At 39.7% G+C, this 21,753-nt stretch overlaps 1 pseudogene; it reads left to right on the top strand.

The window, feature by feature from the left end:
• The first annotated feature begins 2,517 nt into the window (after window positions 1–2,517).
• The window catches only part of LOC149168591 (DNA topoisomerase 1 beta-like), a 46,701-nt pseudogene continuing 27,465 nt past the window's right edge, over window positions 2,518–21,753 (top strand).

A 21,753-nucleotide genomic window follows, 5' to 3' on the forward strand; every position in this document is an offset into this window, starting at 1 on the left:
TTCCATGTGGGCCAAATTGGCGATCGGTGATCACAAGTTTTTAGAGGTCATACAAATGGCACAGGTCAAAAAGTGTCTATTGCGACATTCCAAGTGGGCTGAATCGATGATCGACATGCACAATGTCGCAGAGGTGGTCTAGTGTAAAGGTCGATGATTTCGCTGATAAGCGGGATTTCATGTAACAAAGGAAAGGGTCTCTGAAACACACATTCAAAGGCTTTATCTCCCCAGGACTAAACACTTGGTTATAGCCCCCAGTCATATGATGAAAAAGGGGAAGGGATCAAAGAACAAGGGGGCTAAAGGGGATCATAATTCACAAATTTGCAAGGTTTTTCAGTGTAAAGTAATAGTGCGGGGAAATCCCTGATATTGCACCATGGATGTTTTAAAAGGCAGTTGGGGCTCCGATAGTGTTATACAGGGAACTCGAAGGGATGAATGAGTCAGAAACTATGATCCACGAGTAGCACAGAGACCATCATGATGATCGCTCTCGGTCCCTACAAGTGGAAAACTAAAACTGTTAAGACTAAAAGTGACATCGAACAAACCTAGAGTGGGTAGGACATGATGCAATAGAATGTGGCTAGATGAGAGGCCATCTGAGGAAGTGGAAAGGAGATATTTTCATGAAGCAACATTTAGTTTTCATGATTGTTATTTAGTTAGTTTGGAAGTTTGTCATTCTGTTTATTTGTAACCAATAATATCATTATGTTGTAATAATTGAAGGTGTTAGAGCATGCACATCGAGACAATTAGTCATTCAGACAACTGGATGCTCAGGATAAGATATTTTTGTAATGGATTTTCAAGCTCTCCCTTTCCTTATAAAAGGGAGGAATAAATACTTAGATAAGGTTCAGAATTTTGGGAAAGACAACTCTTCTACGAGACCTTTCCTGTTTTCATAAAGGCCTTCTTGAAGCTTGTTGTATTTTGGTTTTCCTGAAGAGATTAATACAAAGTTTATGGTGATTCCAACTTATTTGGATTGCAGTATGTTCTTCTCTCTTTGTTTTTCATATATGTTTTTAATTCTTCACAGATTGCATGTCATAGTAGCAAATAGCTGTGTTTCCCTTTAGATACAGATTCATTTAAATCAGAAACGCTAGTGGATAATGCTTATTTCAAGGTGGAAATCAAGTCTTTAAAAATCGTTCCATGCATCTCAACAGTTCATAGAATCCCCTCTTTTCTGTTTCTCTCTGAGTCTTGATATATAGGATTCTTATGTATTAAGCCCTATGTGATGGATTCCTCCATTATTATCTCCCTCCATTTACATATGTTTTAACCACTAAAGCACTGCAAGCTCTAGATCTTATTTAGCCACCTTAAATTAAATATTATTTTCTAAGTACTCCTGTATATCAACAGCATTCCATTTGGTATCTTTAGGAATGGTTCTAGATCAAATTCATTTGTATTTGTGTGACATAAATGAAGTGCCACAAGCCTCTACTCTAAAATTTGTTGAGCACTCTCTTAAGATGTCCTAGGCACTAGTCTACAATCAACCCAAAGTTTGTCTCTAGGAAGATTTTCTATTTCCTGAAGTACTTGTGATCCTAGTCTTAGAAAAAGATACAACATATTTTTGGCGCCGTTTCCGTGGAACGAATTAGAATATTTTTCCCTAGGTATGACAAATATTTTCATTCCCTCTATTAGGTGAGCAAGGTAAGAATGGGTTGAAGATCTCTCACCTTGGCGACTTCACTGTTTCAATATTATGATAAATACCTTAGCGACTTCACCATTTCAATATTATGGTAAATACCTTGGCGGCCCCACTGTCTGAAATTCTAGTTAATCATTCTGGCGTATCAGAGACCCCATACTCGCTCAGATACCTCACTATAAGGTACTCCGTCCATATCTGACCCAGAAAGAATAATCTCTAGAAGAATTTGGAAGGAAAAGACTCCAAACACTGATATGACTATCTCTTCATTTCCTAAAACATTTTCATCCAGTTCATAGTGGGCAGTAATCCATTGTACTGAACTTCCTCCTAGAATTCTGGTATATCCTCCAGAAGGTGGTCATTTGTTTAGTACTACGTCCATAGAGGTCAAAGAAGAAGTTGAGGAAATAAAAGACACACTCCAAAGCAGCCTCACCCACAATGTGAACAGTTCCTCATTCCACTATCAGTCCACTGTCTTACCATTGTTTATCCCTCAAGCTCCTTCATTAATTCAAGCAACACCTCCACCTCTAATCCAAATGGCTGTCCCAGGCTTTTTGTTAAACACGTATGCACCCTTAAATATACCTCAACCCCTAAATTCAATGCCACAAGACTATCTCAAGCTCCTGCCTAGGTATAATGAAGAGACCATCACAACACAGAGACACATAGAGATATTCAGTGCCTTTATAGAAAATCAAAATGTAGAACATCATGATGTAGTGCTGAGACTCTTCATCCAATCCTTGGACAAAGAAGTTAGGAAGTATTTCAAATCCTTGCCCAATAATTCTATTACCACTTGCGAGGAGATGGAGAATTCCTTTCTTCAAAAGTTGGGAGAGAAGAGAGACCACGGATACATCCTCACAGAGTTTAATGCTATCAAGAAGAAATCTGGTGAGGATATCTATGATTTTATTAAAAGATTTAATAAACTGTATAACAATATGCCTGTTGAAATTAAACCCCCACAGGCCATTACCAGAGTAGTCTTTGCTGGGGATTTTGATTCAAAATTTGGTTTCACACTAAGAGAGAGGAAGTCTCCTTCCTTAGATCAAATTCAAATTGACGCTCTCGAGGTAGAAGTGAATTATACCTTGACCGGAAAGTTTAGAGGCAGATCCGATCTGGGAGAGAAGAAAAAGGGGAAGGAGGAGACACCTTCCTCAAGTGGAAGAGAATTCCAAGAACAGAGGATAGAGGAAATGGATAAGTTGATAAAGAACTTATCCAACAAACTGACAAGGATGGAGTTGGAGAATAAAAGCCTTCAGAGACAGAACTTCCCAGCTTCCAATCAGGGATACAATCCCCAATATAGAAGGCCTCCCCTATAGTTAATGTAAAGGGAGAGGAAAGAGCAACAAGATCATATTCATCCTCCATTGTACATAGAAGATGATCCGGAGGAACCATCACAGGATGCAAGCAATTTTCAGGGAAACTTGTACTCCTCTTTCTCTGATGAGGAACAAGAACTCAAGACATATGAAGAGGGGAAGAGATTCATGCCACACTGGATGATGAGGAGATCGATGACTACTGCAAACAGTTCGCTGACTTCATGCAGGCTCAACTGCACAAGAAGTATGATCTATGATCATCTAGAAAGAGATCAAGAACACCAGATCAGAATGAAGGTAATTCTTCCCAGGAGCCCCCTAAGTCTGCTGACAAGGGAAAGAGACATATAGACCCAACTATCTCAAGAAAGGAAGAGTCCTCTGACCCAAACAACTGTCAGCCTAAAGTCATTAAAGAAGGTAAGTCACCTCCTCCCACTAAACCTATTGCCGAAAGAGGAAACAAGCCTGTAGAAACTAGCATGGGAGAAAAAGGCCATGCACTCTTTAACCTTTAGAAATAATTTTAAAAGGTCAAGATCCCAGTCCCATTGTCTGAGCTCTTGAAACAACCCACTTACAAGGCCCAAGTCTCTTAGTTTTTGTTTCCTTCCACTTCAATCCAACCCCTTGACAGTCTAAACCTGTAGGAAGAAAGGCCTATGGTAGTCTTTGGACCACATGTTGAGGAGAAAGATCCTTCCACCCCACCTTTTTATGTCACTCTGGTAATACATGACCTCCTACTTCACAATTGCATGTTAGACTCCGAGGCTTCTCATAATTTGATGCCATTATCTATAATGGAGTAGCTGGGTCTAGAGATAACCAGACCCTATAAGGATCTCTATTATTTTGACTCTAAGAGGGTCAAATGCTTGGGGATGATCAAAGACCTAGTGGTAAATTTGGCCCAGATCCCAACAAAAAGTGTGGTAATGGATATTGTAGTTGCTGACATCCCAGCAAGGTTTGGTATGCTGTTGTCCAGGTCCTGGGGATCTAATATTGGAGGGTCTATCAAGTTGGATCTGACTTATGCCACCATTCCTATCTTTGGTGGAGAGGAAAGGAGACTTTATAGAGAATCCATATTTGTTAAAACAGTCACCAGAGCTGATTGTTCTGACAATGCACCTATGTATGGGACAAAAAGGGACATCTCCTACTTTATGATGGAAGAAGATGAATTCATTATAGAGGAAACACAGATACAGCCTGCAGTCCAATCAGGCTGATATCTGAAAGAATGTAGCAAGGTATGGAAGTTGTATTTTGATGGGGAAAATTCAAAAGAGGGAAATGGGGTAGGGGTATTATTGATATCCCTAGAAGGTAACTTAATTCCTCTTTCTTTCAAATTAGATTTTGAGGCCACCAAAAATGTGGTAGACTATTAAGCACTGTTGTTGTGCCTGCAAGCGGTAAAGAATCTAAATATTGAATTCCTGATCATATTTGGAGATTCTGAATTGGTAGTCAAGCAGATCAAAGACCAATTGCAAACCAATCACCCTCGGCTGAGGGCTTATAGAAATGAATTTTGGGACTTGATCGACAACTTCTTCTTGGAATTTAATGTCCAATTATTTCCAAGAGAAGGAAATAGAATGGATGATTCTTTAGCTATAGCTGCTAGCAACTTCAAGCCACCCCAAAATCCTCTGCTCAGATATGAAATTGAAGTTAGACACAGACCCTCGGTGCTTGACAATGTGAAACACTGGCAAGTGTTTGAGGACAATGAGAAAATCAAGTGATTCATGGAGGTCATCGGGGAATTCTCAAACTCTGTGATTGATCAAGAGGAGGAAGAAGTGACTGAAGAATAAACAACTGCATGGGAGGAAAGTATCGTCGGACACAAAGTTCTACAACTGAAGGGAAATGCTATCCCATAGGGACTAGTTCCTTTGGAGAGGATTTTCAAATCAAATGATGTGGCTGCTAAACCTACTGAAGAAGACAATGAGGAACTGGTGGAAGATTGCAACATAGGCTCAGAGTATGAACCAAGAATGATGAAGCTATCAACAAAGATCCCTCAGCACTACAAACAAAGGTACTTAAATCTCTTGAAAGCCTATAAAGATGTTTTTTCTTTGTCTTATGATGATTTTAAAACTTTTGATGTAAATATTATGCAACATAAGATCCCTTTGAAGAATGATATGAAACCATGTAAGAAAAAGATAAGACAGATTAAACCACTTCTACTTCCATCCATTGAGAAGGAAGTGAAGAAGTTGCTTCAAGCTAAGATCATTATACCACTGAGATACTGAGAACGGGTTTCCAATCTAGTTCCTGTTAGAAAGAAGAATGGAGAAATCAGGCTGTGTGTAGATTTCAAGAACCTGAACAAAGTTTCTTTGAAGGACAACTACCCATTGCCTAAAATGGACCACATTTTACAGAAGGTAGTTGGCTCTTCTAGGATGTTAATGATGAATGGATTTTCAGGGTATAACCAAGTGGCAGTGAAACCTGAGGATCAAAATAAAACTACATTCACCATTCCATGGGTGACTTTCATGAACACAAGCATGCCCTTCAGCTTAATAAACATAGGAGTAACATTCCAGAGGGAAATGGATATAACATTTGTGGGGGAGAAAGAGAAGTTTGTGGTGGTTTATCTGGATGACATCACTGTTTTCTCCAAAACAAATGAGGAGAAAATCAAACATCTAAAACTTACCTTTGTAAAGTTGAGAAAGTATGGACTGTCGTTGAATCCCAAGAAATCCTAGTTTGCTTTGAGCGAAGGAAAGTTATTGGGGCACATCGTGGTGTAGGAAATGGTAAAGATAGATCATAAGTGGGTGGAGGCTATCAATTAGATTTCCTTGCCAAGGAATAAGAAGAAGGTCCAAGTATTTTTGGAGAAAAATAATTTCTTGAGAAGGTTTGTACCTAACTACACTGAAATAGTGAAAGGTATTATCGAAATGTTATAGAAAGAGAATGAAGTCAAGTGGAGCCCAGATTACCGGGAATCCTTCTCTTGAATGAAGAGAGCTTTTGCAGAGGCTCCAATGCTAGCCAACCCGGACTATTCGAGGCCATTTTATATCTTTTCTTTTGCCTCCGCCCATACTGTAGATGCAATGTTACTTTAGAAAAATAAGGAAGGCCATCAGCAACCCATAGCTTTCTTCAGCCAGGTGTTGCAGGATGCTGAGTTGAAGTATAATATAATGGAGAATCAGGTATATGCTCTAGTCAAATATATGAAGGCTTTCAGAGTTTATGTGTTACACTCGAGCATCGTGGCTTGTGTCCCAACAACAACGATGAAGGACATATTGGTACAAGGAGACAATGATGGTAAAAGGGGTAAGTGGATTTCAAAAATCCAAGAGTACGACATGGAGGTAAGACCCAATAATCTCAATAAAGGACAAGGATTAGCAAAAATCCTATTAGATTCAAATTTTCAGGAAATGGGGATCAATTTGTTAACAAAAGAAGGTGAAGAGGGGACACAACCCATGATCAAAAGTGTAGTCCAAAAGATTCATATCAAATATGAAACTTCGGCTTGGTATCAAAATGTCACTCACTATTTGTTGTTTTTGAGATGCCCAACAAAGGTGGAAAAATCCACGTACAGAGCATTGAGGGCCCAAGCCCAGAAGTTTGTTATATCTAATGGGAAACTGTACTGAAAAGATATAGTGGGGATTCTGCTATTGTGTTTGGTGGAGACTGAAACTCAAAGATTGACGAAGGACTTCCATAGTGATGTTTTTTGGGGGCACTACAGCTGGAAGACCACTACACATAATATACTGAAAGCAGGGTTCTATTGGCCCACGCTATTTGGAGATGTTCATTCTTATGTTAGGTCCTATTAGCAGTGTCAAGTGTTTGCTGAAAAGAAAAAATTGGCTCCACTCCCCTTGATCCCTGTTATTGTAGAAGAACCCTTCAGACAATGGGGACTAGACTTCATCAGAGAGATACATCCTCCTTCTAGTGTCCAACACAGGTGGATCCTCATAGCCACAGAATATTTCACCAAATGGGTGGAAGAAATCCCAGCTAGGAATGCAACTGTCACAATGGTGATAATTTTTTTGGAGGAGAATACCTTGGCCTAGTTTGGATGTCTTGCAAAGATTGTGATTGATAATGCCCAGGCATTTAAGTATGCAAAATTCTACACTTTTTGTCAGAAATTCAATATCACAGTTGGTCACTCCACTACTTACTATCCTCAAGGAAATGGGCTGGATGAGTCTTCAAACAAAATGGTGGTGAGAATCCTAAAGAAGGCAAATGCAGAAAGTTATAGGAACTAGGATTCTCAACTTAAATTTTCACTATGGGTGAACAGGGTCACTCTAAAATATCCATAGGTAAATCCCCTTTCGATTTGGTTTATGGAAAAGCTGTGATATTCCCTATTTAGCTTGCTATGCCAGTGGCTAAGATGATACAAGATGCAGAAGAAGAACCCAACTCCCTAACTAGAAGGATGCATCAATTGGTGGAGCTCCAGGAGACCTAAGAACATGTAAATCACTGGTTAGAAAACTACTAGTAAAAAATGAATTCCCTATTTGATAAGAAAGCTAGGGACAAGCCTCTTCAACTAGGAGATGTAGTCATAAGCTAGGATGTGAGGAGAGAAGACAAAGGGAAACATGGTCAATTTGATCCCTTATGGTTTGGACCCTTCAAGGTTAATAAGGCTAAAGAAAACAATAATTTTATGCTAGAGAACTTGGAGGGTGACATGCTTGATTTGCCCATAAATGGGCAATTCCTCAAGCTTTATTTCCAGCATTAAGAGGGTCAATTCTCACCCATTGTACATATCGGTGAGTTATTGTAAAATATTAGTAATGATTTCAGTTCTTTATATTTTTGTTTTTATTTTTATATGCATGAACAAATGAATCCATGCCCAATAGATAGAAGGCTTCTAGACTGCAGGTTCTCGACACCTTACAAGCAAGGCATTGTTCCTAGGTGGAGCCAATGTTGTCACTCTCTGCATTATTTTTTTTGGTTGTATAAAGGATGTAAAATAGCAGAGAGGTTTGCAGCCATATTCCAAGCCACATAAGTACCCAAAGCTAAATCAGACCCCCTCCAATGGATATTTCTTGGAACTATATTTCTAACAGTAGATGGAACTCCTCAAATGGACCCCAGAGTCAGAAGTTAGTAGATCGAAGTTTCCCTTGAAAACCAAAAGCCATGGAGAAAATGCCTTAAGGGAAAATCTTACAATCGGAGATTGGAGGTCCCGACAGTATGTGAATTGACCACTATAGAGAAATTGCAGGGAAAAACGGGCCGACAGGGTAAAATGTCGGGAGTTGCCTCGAAAAATGTGACAAAGGAATTCAATGCGAAACCAAGGGAGGATGGGCCTTTTCTCTCTCCTCAAACTAAACATGTGACTGCATAGGATTAGCTCCGATAGGTGACACATGGTGGTATGAAGGACACGTGGCATGCTGATATGGCATTTTTAGGGTCCTATGGGGGCATATCTGGGTGATATGTGTCACCAATAAGGAAGTGACATGTGGCAGTGATGACATCATCAATTAGCAATCGACGATCTGTGGAAGCAGTGTATTGTGCATCAAAAGGAATTCACTGATAACAAACCTCCGTTTGGGGGGGCTTCGATATGGGAACTGGCCCATGGTCACAAGAAGAGCAAGGAATCAAGGGCTAAGCAGAAGAGGTGATCGACAATCGACGATTGCAAGTTTTTAGAGGTCATACTAATGGCACAAGTTAGAAATTGCTGATTGCGGTATTCCAAGTGGGCCCAAACAAAAATCAATGATCGCAAGTTTTTGGAGGTCATACCAATGGAATGGGTCAGAAAGTTTCGATTGTGATATTCCAAGTGGGCCCAATTGACAATCATCTTGTGCAGTTGTTGTGGCATTTTTTGGTTTTGATAAGATAGAATATTTGAAAAAATGTTAAGTTAGGATATGGACATAACAATAGTGAATAAAATGTTAGTGAAAAAATCTTGATGATGATGTCCATATCAAAGAAAATGTTAGGTTGGATGTCCTAAAAAATCAAGACAAAAATAAAATGTTAGGTTAGAAAGAAAAGAAAACAAATAAACTTTGAAAGTGAGCAAGTCTAAATGCCACTACTATTGTTTCCGCAAAATAATGGTTGTGTGCAGCTTGTCATAAATTCCACAACCCATGACAGTCAAATAGTTTAATCTTGATTTCTTCATGCTTTAAATTTGATGTTATAGTTAGAGAATAAAGATCTGGCCAAACTGTTTAATCTTGGCAGATCAATAGTTAGGTAGAGAATAAAAAGGTGCTCATCAGTTTAATCTGAGCCCTTGGATGTTATAAGGGTTGATTTAGATAGTTTGCTTTTGTAAAATAAAAGAAAGGAAAAGGGTTTGCTAGCTTAAATTCACCCATTAAGTGAAGAAAAAATGATAGGATAAGCAAAGGGTAAGTAGAGAAAGGTTGCAGAAGTATGATGACTTTTTGGACAAAATGTACATTTATCATGTTTTATCATATGTTTCTATGTCCATGAGGTAATTACACAAAGCAAATGAAGGTCTACAAGATAAATTAATTAACTTCCCATTCATCCTCATTCATCCCTATATTTGCTAATTTCCCCTTCCTACCCTCATACATTCATATTCATTCATTTTCCATAAAAACCCCTTTTCCTAAGGTCAAAACCCTTTTTGCCTAGGAAAAGTAAAAACTCCCATGTAAAATCCCTTTTTACCGTGTTAAATCCCATTTTACCCACAAAAAGGTGTTTAGCCCAAGTATTAAAGTATATATAAAAAGCAAATAACTCATGATAAAGATTTATACTTCGTATATTTCCCTTCTTCTGCTCATATTTCGTATGATCGCTAACTTAGCATATTAAACCCCTAAAAGTCCCTTTTCCCGTATATTATTAACTCCCTTTAATAAAATACCCCGAAACCTTAAGTTTTATTATAAAACTATGTATTTTCATTAAAACATCACATTGGCAGATCATAAGCCTTTTAACATGAATGCACCCTCCTTGCATTGCGATATGCGATTGCGATGGGCCCGGACCCGACGCAATATATTTCATAACTCATTGCCATTTCACATCCGCCCTCATTGCAAGTCCTGATTGTATCACTCAGGTTGTTCCCTTTGACTCCCAAGTGAATACCGCCGAGGTAACCACTAACCAATCTTTTAGCTACAGGTCCTAGCGTACCTGCAACCAGAGAGGGCTCTCTCTTTATGATTTAACTTTGTTTTGGTGTAATTTTAGGCTAGTTATGGTGTACATGGGTTTTGTTTTGATTTTGGTGGGAAGGATGATGTTTTCAAGCAGAGTTGGGATGCATAGTGTGAGAAGTTCAAACCATTGGGCATGGAGTCATGGATTAGGGCTTGCTGTTGCGTTTTCTTGGTCACAAGAGGAATACAGAGCAGGATAGCTACACATAGAACAATATCAGGCTGGAATAAAGATGGAATGAAGGTCAGAGATGAAAGGAAACTAAGAATCTTTCATTAGCTAACCGAGAGGGAAGGTGAATGAAAGTTTGTCTAGGAGCAGTCAAGAATTCCTAAATAACAGTCATATGTGAAAGAAACAGGGTAAACATGATCATTTAAGTATGCATATTCATAACCATTTCTGAAGAAAACATATAGAAATAACAAGAACTGAGCATAGAGTGCAGTCAAGCAAAGCCTAAGCTATTCTTCTTTCTTTCTATTTAGATGGTAACACAATGGTGGCGTAAACATATATAAACTGTAAACAGAGGTAAGAAAACACTTATTGAGCCATGTAGTAGCACAAGAATTCCACAGTCACTCTTTGGCCATTAAATAACACAATAGACAGTTCTTCATCCAAAGCATTCCAACAGTCTTTGATTATAGAGCTCTCAAAGTATACAACGCAAGTCTAGAATGAAGATTATCAACCAACCCCAAATACTTTCTATGGGGAGGTATATATACAAAAACAAGATACAAAATATCTAGGTAATGAGTCTTCAAGCAATAAATTACATCACCAACTCTTGCGAGGGAGTAAATGAAGAATTAAACACTGCAATTAATATTGGCTTGCTAGCTGTCTATTTTGTCAGAAAACTTTGACTTTCTGGGCTGAATGAGTCGGTTGCCTGCTGCACATTTATTCCGCGTGTGTTGCCCTGATGCTGGTACGCTGCCTGTTGCTGTCTGGGTCTTCATCCTGTGTGCTCGGCTTCTTAGCATTTTGATGAGCTGTAGTTATCATTTCAATTCTGCATTACGCTGATTTACCTTTGACAGGTGTATCGTGCCATCTGTATATGCTGAACTGTAGCTTGATCAAAAAGAATAATAAACAAAATCACCTGAGCAATGTCTCTATCATCCCTTTCCACCAATCCTCTGTAGGTAGCTGATGCCTTTGTATCTTTATCAATGTTTCATAAGCTTCTGTGTATCTATGAAAAGTGGGCTGGAATTCGAACAGGTGGTTTATCTCATGTGCAATGTAGAATATATTTTCTAATTTATCAAAGACACTCTGTTATGATGGAGGCCCTGTCTCTTCTAATGCGCTTGAGGAAGCTGTGATTTGATTAGCAGCATAATTGTTCACCCTATTGGCATAATGGTCATGTGACAGCAATCTTCTAGCACTGGTTAATAAACTTGGTAGCCCTCTGCTATGTAATGCCATGATCTTTGTCTTGAACTCATCCAACTCTGTTTGCATTTCTTGGCATTTTCTGTCCAATGTCTGCACCAAATTCCTAAGGTTTAACACCCTTTTTATTAGCAAGATAGTTTCAGTCCTGTTCCTGATTCCTAATGCTGCCAGCTGCCCTTTGGTGCGAGTATTCAAAAATTGGATCATTCTATTTGTTTGCTCGGGCATATTTCCTAAAGATGCTCTAGCCTTTTGGTTTTCAAACTGAGCCAAGTTTATCAAATCCATTTGCTCATGAATGGTTTCAATGGATTTCCATTGGTTTGTAATGGATTGGCCAATTTTGGCCCACAAAATTTTCTTGATATCTGCTAGAGTTTTATCGAAGGTAAGCTCCTTCTCCAGCTCCTTTATTCTTTTTTCCAAGGCTTTGATTTCTCTTGTCTTCTCAGCTACATCCTGCTTTGATTTGTCATATTTTCCCTCAATTGTAGCCAGCTTTTCCCTAGTTTCTTTCAATTCTGCCATTTACAATTCCAGAGCTTCTATTTCCTTCATCATATTGTCCATTTTCAAGCTGGTGCCTTGCTCTGTAGGTGTTGAAGTAGTGGCTGAAATTGGTGCAGAGCTTGAAGCGCCTGCTTCTGATGTTGTAACAGTGGGAGGGACTGTTGTGGTGGGCGTGGGAGGAGCAGCTATAAGAATCTGAGCTGTTTGAATTGGCTGAGAGGCCAACTCTCCTTGTCTTCCTTGTAATGATGCCTCCAAGGCACTCTCTGTCTCTACCAACCTTTTATGTAAGGTTGTAAGCAAAGCTACCACATCCTGCTCCTCTTTTTGTTGTGCCACCTCTGTAGCTTGAGGATGCAATGTGGGTGACAACCTGATTTGTCTTCTTAGGGCAGCTATGTCTTCATCCTTCTTTTTTATCAAAGCTTGTACACCCTTGGGATCAGAGGGATCATGTCCCAGCTCTATGATAATCTCCTCCAAGGACTTGATTCTATTGTCCTTGGCCTGTGACGAAGCTTTCTCCAACTCAAGTTGGGCAGCAGTGTTGTGCAAAGAGTTTTGCAATCTGTGGGCTAACAATGTCTTATCTGCTAGAGTAGAATATACCATCTCCCCAGTCTGCTTGTGCAATTCAATCTGGTCCATCGGATGGATATTCTTGGCAAACATTTCCAGATTAGTTCTAATGTAATCAACAGCTGATTGGGGTTGCTGAGTTGTAGGTCTGAAGTGACCGAGGGTCATTCTTCCTTCCTGGATGTCATAGGCTGCCATTAGCCTTTGTTGATTGGTAGGGGCCATCCTTATTAGCTGGTTGTACAGCTGTAGTCTCACTAGTTCATTCCTAGCCTTGATATCAGTGAATGCTTTTTTAATATCAGAGGCCTGTCTGCCCTGTTGCTTTGTGGATGTTACTTCCACCCCCTGCTATCTCTCTTGCTCCTGCTGGAAGGAGCTGGCCAATGTCTCCATGCTTGGGGGAATTTGTTGTTTTGTGGGCCCCTCTGGCATTTCTTCCTCTGAAAAAGGATTTAACGCTTGTCTCTTCTCTCCTTGCTGCTCGGTAGATGTCCCTGGAGGGGTCTCTTCCTGCCTATCTCTCTTCTTTACCCTTTCCTCACTAAGAGGTGTTTGTAGCACAGGAATTTCAGTCAATTTTGCTTGAGTTAAGGGGTCTTGCCCTTGACTTTGTCCATCTATAGAAACCGGTTGATCTACCATTGTTTCTTGTTGTCCAAAATTGTGCACTTGTTCTTCTGAATGGTGCACCTCTTTTCGTTTATCTGTTGCTGCAGGTGAGGTACTTACTTGGGCAGGTTGCTGGTGGGCCGTGGCAGAAGAGGTGCCTTCTCCAATGTGCCGAGGAGCTGTAAAAAACACCTGTCCACAAGATTCCAAGTCAACAGATTTTTCCAGATTCTTGATTGCTTTTTCTGTTATTTCTTCTTCAGTGAATTCTTCAACTAGAGTGCCCTTTACCCACTCTTGTTGATTAGCAAATTGCTCAATTTGAGGGATAGTGCAGTGTTCATATGCTGCAAGCCTGTATTTGATTCTTCTAAGGCTTATAAAGTGATTGGGGTCATATGGTGCCCAATAAAAGCTTGTTTTTAGCTTGAGTTTCTCCCTTAGAATCTGGTCAACATCCTTCCATGCTTCTTCCCTCTTATTGAAAATAAAGGGACCCAATTGATGTCTGATTTTTAGCTGTGCCTTTTTGCTTTTGCCAAAGAAATGAATCATATCTGCATTACCAAATTGCCGAAAGTATTCTAAGGCAAATAGTCTCATGGGGACATATTTGGGCAGTCGGTAGGGAGCTAATTCACAGCCATAAACCCTGATTACTGTGTGGTTTTGGTAAAAATACCAGTCACCAATGCTGTAGCTTTTGGAAAGCTGTAGAATCTTTTGCATCTCATCAGTGATTTTGGGAGGAGGATCTGCTGATAATAAGAAGGTAGCTGGATAGATAAAAAGGTCAATGAACTCATAGTATGTGTATGGGGAGTAACTAATATGATGGAATACTGATGACCAAAATATGACTGACCTCCTCTTCCCCATAGCATCCAATTTTTTGAGGAAAACTGGGAAACTTTCAAGCTGATAATATAGCAGCAAACGATAGATGTATGAGGTGTATTTAAATACCCTTTCCCTTTCTAGGCTCATGAATTTCTCATGGATCTTGTCAGTAATGAAGGTAGCATAATCATACTGGACAGCAGGGGGCTGTCCTGGAGTGAAGATAGACATCAAGGCAAAGACAGTGCTGTCCACAATCTCACTTGTTCTGAATCCCAGGATGTAGGAGATCATATCTATAAGCATTTTTCCCTCCTCAGTGAATGCAACATGGAGATAAGGAATTGTGAATCTGGAATAACAGTCTGGGGGCATAAAAAATTTAGCAATTCGGTCAATCTCTGCAGGGGGCAATTTTGATGCTTGATCTAGCAGATTCTTCATGGAAAGGGGCACCAAAGGCTGAGTTGGTTTGAAGTGCAACATCTCATTGATAGACTGAGGAATAATGTAGAAGAGGACTTTACCAGCAGGGCTCATCACTGCCCTCTGAGAAGGATCATAATTGGAACAACAGTGATGGATAAGGTCAGGAAAAACATTTACTGAGGGCAAGTAGTACATGGGCATGTTGGACTCCCATATTCTTAATGGATCAGTTTTGTTTCTGAACTTATTCCTTATCTTACAAAAGGCTTGAAGATGAGGCTTCACTCCTTCCATATCATCGATTTGATAATCTCTATTTGCCAGTGGAAGCCATTCTAGCTGTCTACGGGGTGCATTTAGTGGAGCAATGTTAAGGGCAACTGGGGCCTCCATGTTTTGACAATGATTACAGTTGGATTAGGCTTGTATTTCAGCAGAAAACAAAGTTATGATAATGGTTTTCTGGGCAAGGAACTCACAGTTTCAAGTTTTGTGCAGAGCTGTTTTTGAGGAGTAAAACTTAATGAAATGAAGACTGTGCAAGGCTCTGCAATTAGTACACTGGAAAGGGAGAAAAATAGATGGTTTTAGCAAATTGTCCTTAGTGGTTCTGCGAGAAAATTGGAGCTGGAATTCGAGATAGAAATGGTAATTTTATCAAGGGGGCAGAGATGCTGGGTTTTGGCCATAAATTGGGTTACACAGTGAGGCAGAGAGGAGAAGCTTGTGAGTTCCAACATTTTTCAAGTGAATTTTTAGGATTATTGGCGATTTTTGCAGAGAAACTATAAAAACCAGGGTAAGGGGTGCTTCTTCGGGTAAATACCTGTTATATTGAGAGATTTCTGTGGTGGATAGCTGCAGGAGGAGGCCGAAGAGGTTGGGTTGCAGGTTGAATAGGCCTTGGTGGCTGACGGGCACGTCGAATGCGAACTGGACGTGAGTTGCATGCAATCGCTTGCACCATTCATTTGCATAAAAAACAAACGAAAACGACGTTTTCACGATTTTTAACACAAATTTGGGCTTTTGCGGAATTTTGGCGCTTTTTTGTTGTGACGTCATCGGCGGGTCCCGGGTACGGCACGGTGATGTGGCAGTTGACTGGGCCGACGACGTGGCACAAGACACAATGGCAGGGTGGGGACGCCCGAGGATGAGGTGGCAATGACAAGGGGCGAGAATGGGTCGACGCAAGAGTGACGTAAGAGGCGACGTGGTGCTGACGTCGGGGGCGGAGAGACAAAAGGCGGTTTGTGGTTTTATCGGACCGCCTTCTGTACGGGGGCGGTATTTGTCAGAGGGGCTCCGATACAATCGCGTGGAGACACGCGTCTTTTGTACGGTGGAGAAACCGCTAGGCTATCAGAAGCTAACTGTCGGATGTCGGGGCGGCTCCGAAATCGGTGAGAGCCGTCGGATGGGGAGGGCCCGATCCGACGGTGGACGGAACTGTGAGCTGCGGGTACGATAATGTACGGGGGCCCGCTATATTATATTGATTTATTTATGTGGTGGGGGTTCAAAAACTTTGGGTTTATGGGTTAGGGTTTTATATGGTTTATGCGCCGGTGGTTATTAATTTGACCGAATATCAAATTAATCCCAAATAACATGTATGCGTGGAGGATATTGCTATAAGGTTTATGTGTGAGAGGGGGGGGGGGTTTAATTTGACCGAATGTTTAAATTAACCCCAGGTTTGGACTCAGAAGGGCTAATAGCAGTCCCAAATGGACTATTATTTCCCAAGACTTATATTATATGGCTATAGTGACAAGGGGTGGGAATAGTTACTATTTTGGGTTTTTAATATGACTTTTGTAGAAATAGGGACGGGGAAGTAGTTTTAGGGAGCTATATAATAGAATTAGGGGTTAATATGAGTTTATGGATTGAAACTGAATGGATGAATGCTAAGTCCATAGTATGAAAACTTAGAGATAGGAAGATGAAAGGAGTATAGAATGATTTTTACACAAGAAATGTGGCTTCTTTTCATTGAAGAAAGTCAAAGCTTGACTTAGTATTTTTACAAAAATGAAGTGATAACAGGACTGGTTGGGCAGATCCCAAGGTCCTTCAGGGGTGTTAGTAAGAAAATTTTGGGGGGGGGGGTGAAAGGGAGTTAGACATGCTTCCATAATTCTGCCATCAAACAACTGCTTTGGCATTTCTTTCATTGATGAGACAAGCTGTAATTGACAATACATCAGGTGATCAAAACCTTGCTTTCTGCAACCTCAAACTACCTACCTAGCCTAATACACCTAACATTTTTCTTCCTTTTGAATTGGTGCACTTAGACTTGCAGACCCTGATTATCCTCTTTTCTTTTGACTGCCCTCCTATCTAAATCTACCCTTATCTCTTCCAAGGGCCCAGGTTAAGCAGTTGGGCTCCTTAATTTCTCTACCTAGCTACTGATCTACCAAGCTTGAACTGTTTGGACAGATATTCATTCTCTAGTCTAGAACAAGCAATTTAAACCATGGCATGGTCCAGATTGAACTGTTGGGCCATCCACCAAGCTAGCAGTGGCATTTTGGCTAGCCACTTTCCTGGTCTTTCTTTGGGGTTCATTTTTGTCATTTTTTCTGACCAATTGATCTTTCTTGCCCTTTGATTTTTCTTTTAGGGCATACCCTCTTTACATTTTTTAACTCTCTCTAATTCTTTTACAAAATATGGAACCTTTGCAGCATGAAAAGATGAACATATTTGGCACTTCCCAGGTCAATCATGAAAAATGAAACCTATTGGTATAGGAACCTAACAGTGGCTCCACTTGGGGATGGCCTTTCCTTGTAAAAGGCCAAGAACAACAGGTCAGATTTCCTTGTTTTTTTTTTTAATTATTGCTGTAGCCTGAAAGTTCCTTCTCTTGAATATCAAGGATCTGAACCTCTGTATCCTGTATATAGTCCTTATGAGCTGATCTGCTGTGAAATTATAACTCTGTATTTGCTGATTTCTCTGAGTATTTATCATCATCTTCATAGTTCCCAAGTGCTTTCTCTTGATTTCCAATGATAGACTCAAAACATATATCAAAAATGGTGCAGTACCCTGATTTTTCTCAAAATTTGCTTCACTTGCTTCCTTATCTAACTGCTGTAAATAAAAATGCTGGAATTACATATATTTATGTACAATACACAGTGGTGTTATGCTGATTACATGGAATCAAAATAGTGCTTGAGAATTCACCCATTGACTAGGCCTTCTTCAGTATTTGAGCCATCCAAACTCTTCAGAAAATATGTGTTATTACCTTGTACAACATGAATGACATAAGGTCCTTTCCACAAAAAATCAAATTTGCCATGTTTCCCTTTGTCCTCTCTCCTAGAATCCCATCTCAACACTTTGTTTCCTATGAAGAAATCTTCAGCCTTGGTTCTTTTGTCAAAGATCTTCTTGAGTTTATCTTGTAGAACCTGGGTTCTTTGATATACTTCTTCTCTTGTTTGCTGCAAGTGGATAGTTTGATTGATCCTTCTTTGAATATCATTAGGCTCTGCTTGTATTTCTTGTAGTAGCTTGATTACAGGGATTCCCAAAGATGAAGGGAACCTTGCTTCCATTCCATAAACTAGTTCATATGGACTTGTACCAATGGATCTTTTAGTGGTCAATCTGTCTGCCCACAGTGCATTTACCAGCTTCTTATGCCAATTCTTTTTGTTCTCCTCCAAGACCTTTTTGATGATGTTGATAAGGCTTTTGTTGGAGGACTCAGCTAGGCCATTGCCTTGAGGGTAATAGGCTGTGGAATGGCCTAAGGTAATATGGTACTTATGGAAAAAGTTGATCATTCTTTTGGATTTGAAAGCAGCAGCATTGTCTGTAATGATCTTTTCTGGAAAGCCAAACCTTGACAAGATGTTGGTTTCTAAAAATTGCATAATGATTGAGTCATTGGCCTGCCTACAAGGGATGGCTTCTATCCATTTGGTAAAGTAGTTTGTGGCAGTCAAAATCCACCTATGTTGGCCGGAGGATGAAGGGTGAATTTCACCAATGAAGTCTAGACCCCATTGCTGAAAAGGTCTTTTAGTTGAAATAGGTTTAAGTGGTAAAGGTAACAACTTTCTCTTGCCTTCAAAAATTTGGCACTTGTGACAAGACATTACAAATTTTTTCACATCAGTAAACAAGAAGGGCCAATAAAATCCAGCCCTTAGGATTTTATCAGTTGTTGATTTCCAGTATAAGTGTCCTCCATAGTCACCTGCATGAAATTCCTTAAGGACATTGTCAGTTTCATCTAATGTTAGGCAATTAAGTAAAATTCCTTCATGATTTTTCCAAAACAAAGAACTATCTATAATACAAAACTTTGATGCTTTCATTTTCAAGAATCTCTTTTTGGTTCTGGACAACCCTGGAGGAGCTTGCAGGTTTAACAATACAAAACATATGTCAGCATACCACGGGGATTGTAAAAAGGCTTGATTGATCTGTGGAGTCGCCATCTCCTCTTCGTTGTCCAGTTCATTGATGTCAAGGGCTTGGAAATTGGTTTCAGTCATCAGTTTGGCTAGCCCTTGTCCTTTTATCAGTTTTGTAGGCTTGATTTCAATGTCATATTCTAAGATATTGGCAATCCATTTGCCCCTTTTGCCTTCAATTCCTTCTTGGGTTAAAATGTCTTTAACCACAACATTTGGGACATAGGCAATCACATGAGAGTATAGAATGTAAATCCTGAAATCTTTGATGGCCTTTACCAGGGCATAAGCTTGCTTTTCCATAATCTGATATTTTAAGGGAGCATCTCTAAGAGCTTTGCTGAAGAAGGCAATGGGTTTCTCACACCCTTGGTCATCTTTTTGTAATAGGACAGCAGCAATTGTGTGCTCAGATGCAAAGGAAAAAATGATGAAATCTCTATCAAACCTAGGACTTGTGAGGACTGGTGTGTTTGTCAAAGCTCTTTTGATGTCCTCAAAGGCTTGTTTGGCTTCCATGGTCCACTTGACTTTAGAATCTTTCTTCAGCATATTGTTTAATAGTCTTATGAGCTCGGCCAAATTAGGAATGAATCTTCTCAAAAAGTTAATCTTCCCTAGAAAAGCTTGTAGTTCTTTGATGTTTCTCGGATGAGGCACTTGAAGGATAGCTTGAATTCTGTCCGGGTCGATCCTAATGCCATCTTTTGAGATTATATGACCTAGGAGCTTGCCTTCCTCTAGGCCAAACAGTGATTTCTTTGGATTCAAAGATATGCCATATTTTCTGCAAATTAGAAACACTTGCCTTAAATGTTCTAAGTGTTCTTGGTCTGATTTTGAAAAGGCAGTGAGATCATCAAGGTAGACTACTAAGAAATCATGGATTTCTTTGGCAAAGGCTATGTCCATTGCTCTCTGAAAAGTAGCCCCTGCATTTTTGAGTCCAAAAGGCATTTTCACATATTTAAAGGTTCCCCAAGGAGTTGTAAAGGCAATTTTGTCTTGGTCATCCGGGTGTACTAAAATCTGATTGAATCCCGAGAACCCATCTAATAATGAAATCCTAGAGGCTCCCACTACCCTTTGTAGGACATGATCCATTTTTGGTAAGGGGTAATGGTTTTTGAGAGAGACTTTGTTCAAATTTCTTAGGTCAAAACACAGTCTAATTTCTCCCGTTTTCTTCCTAGTAGGCACTAGATTTGAGATCCACTCTGAGAACCTGATTGGAGCAATGATTCCTGCTTCATACATACGTTTAACTTCTTTTTCAATTAGGGGAAGGAGGACGGGATTCACTCTCCTAAGCTTTTGTTTAAAAGGTTTTTGATTCTCTTTCAAAGGTATAGTGTGTTGGATGACTGAAGTATTATAGGACTTGAGGTCCTCATAACTCCACACAAAGATATCTTGGAACTCTTTGAACAATTCAATGTATTTCAACTTCTGATCAGCGGGTAATGCCTTGGATAGTTTTACCATTTTGGGATTTTCTGTGGTTCCAATGTTGCAGTCCTCAATTTCAGCATTTAGTGGTTTCATTTTTGGCTTCCTTGAGATATCATTTCAATCGAATAAATCCTCCAAAGGGGTTAAACCTATGGGCAGAAAATTATCTTTTAGATCAATTACTTCAGCTTCTACTTCATCTATTTCATCAAAATCTATTTGCTTCAGCTCCTGTACATTGTTGTGATCAAAAGTAGTTGGATGCAACATCAGATTTGCTGTTTTAGCTGATATGTTTTGTTCAATTTTGTGCTTTTGTTGTTGGTCGTCCACAGTGCTTGTATCAATGTTCATGTTGGAGAATTCCTCTTTCAAAGTGAGGAAGTTATTTATCTGTGTATCATTTTCAAAGATCTGCCAATTTTTAACATTATCAGGGACAATAGGTCTATGTTTGATTTCGGCAGTGAAACGGTGGTTGGGTTCTAAAGGTAGCTTGCAAGTGCTGGCAAAGGTTGCCAAGCTATGTGCATGTAGATTGAGCTTTTTGGAAATTTTAGTTAACTAAGATTCTGAGAAGGTGTCAAGTATTTGAATGGTTGCCCCTCTGTAAGCCCTAAACCTAAGATCATTTGTGACAAAATTTCCCTTCATCTGCTGTATGATCAAATCTGAATCCCCTAAAATTGAGACTTTGGTTGCACCTAGGTTTTTGATGAGTTTGAGACCTAACAAGAGGGCTTCATACTCGGCCATATTGTTTGTGCATCTGAAGTTTAACCTATATGCATGACCTTTAGCCTGGTCATTTTGCATGTTGTGAATCCAAACCCCTGCCCCTGCTCCTAATTTGTTTACAGATCCATCAAACTCTAAATACCATAAGGTTTCATGATCAAGGTTTGCATTGAGAGTTTTAGAAAGTTGCACCATGGGCAGATTGGGTTCTTGTAAGTCATTTGATGTATCATTCTCCTTTGTTGTATCAATCATATCAATTTTTTTTTTATTTTGAGCAGCAGATTGTTCATTCAAACCCTCTGTCTGTGCTGCTACTAGTAATTTGGCATCAGTTTTGGTACACATATCAGCATTATATAAGATGAATGAGTCCATATCAGAATGTATTGAGTAGATGGGG

The sequence above is a fragment of the Pinus tabuliformis genome, chromosome 4_2 (assembly GCF_031772625.1).
Source record: "Pinus tabuliformis cultivar Carrire ecotype Pingquan chromosome 4_2, CPIR1, whole genome shotgun sequence".
Classification (NCBI taxonomy): domain Eukaryota; kingdom Viridiplantae; phylum Streptophyta; class Pinopsida; order Pinales; family Pinaceae; genus Pinus; species Pinus tabuliformis.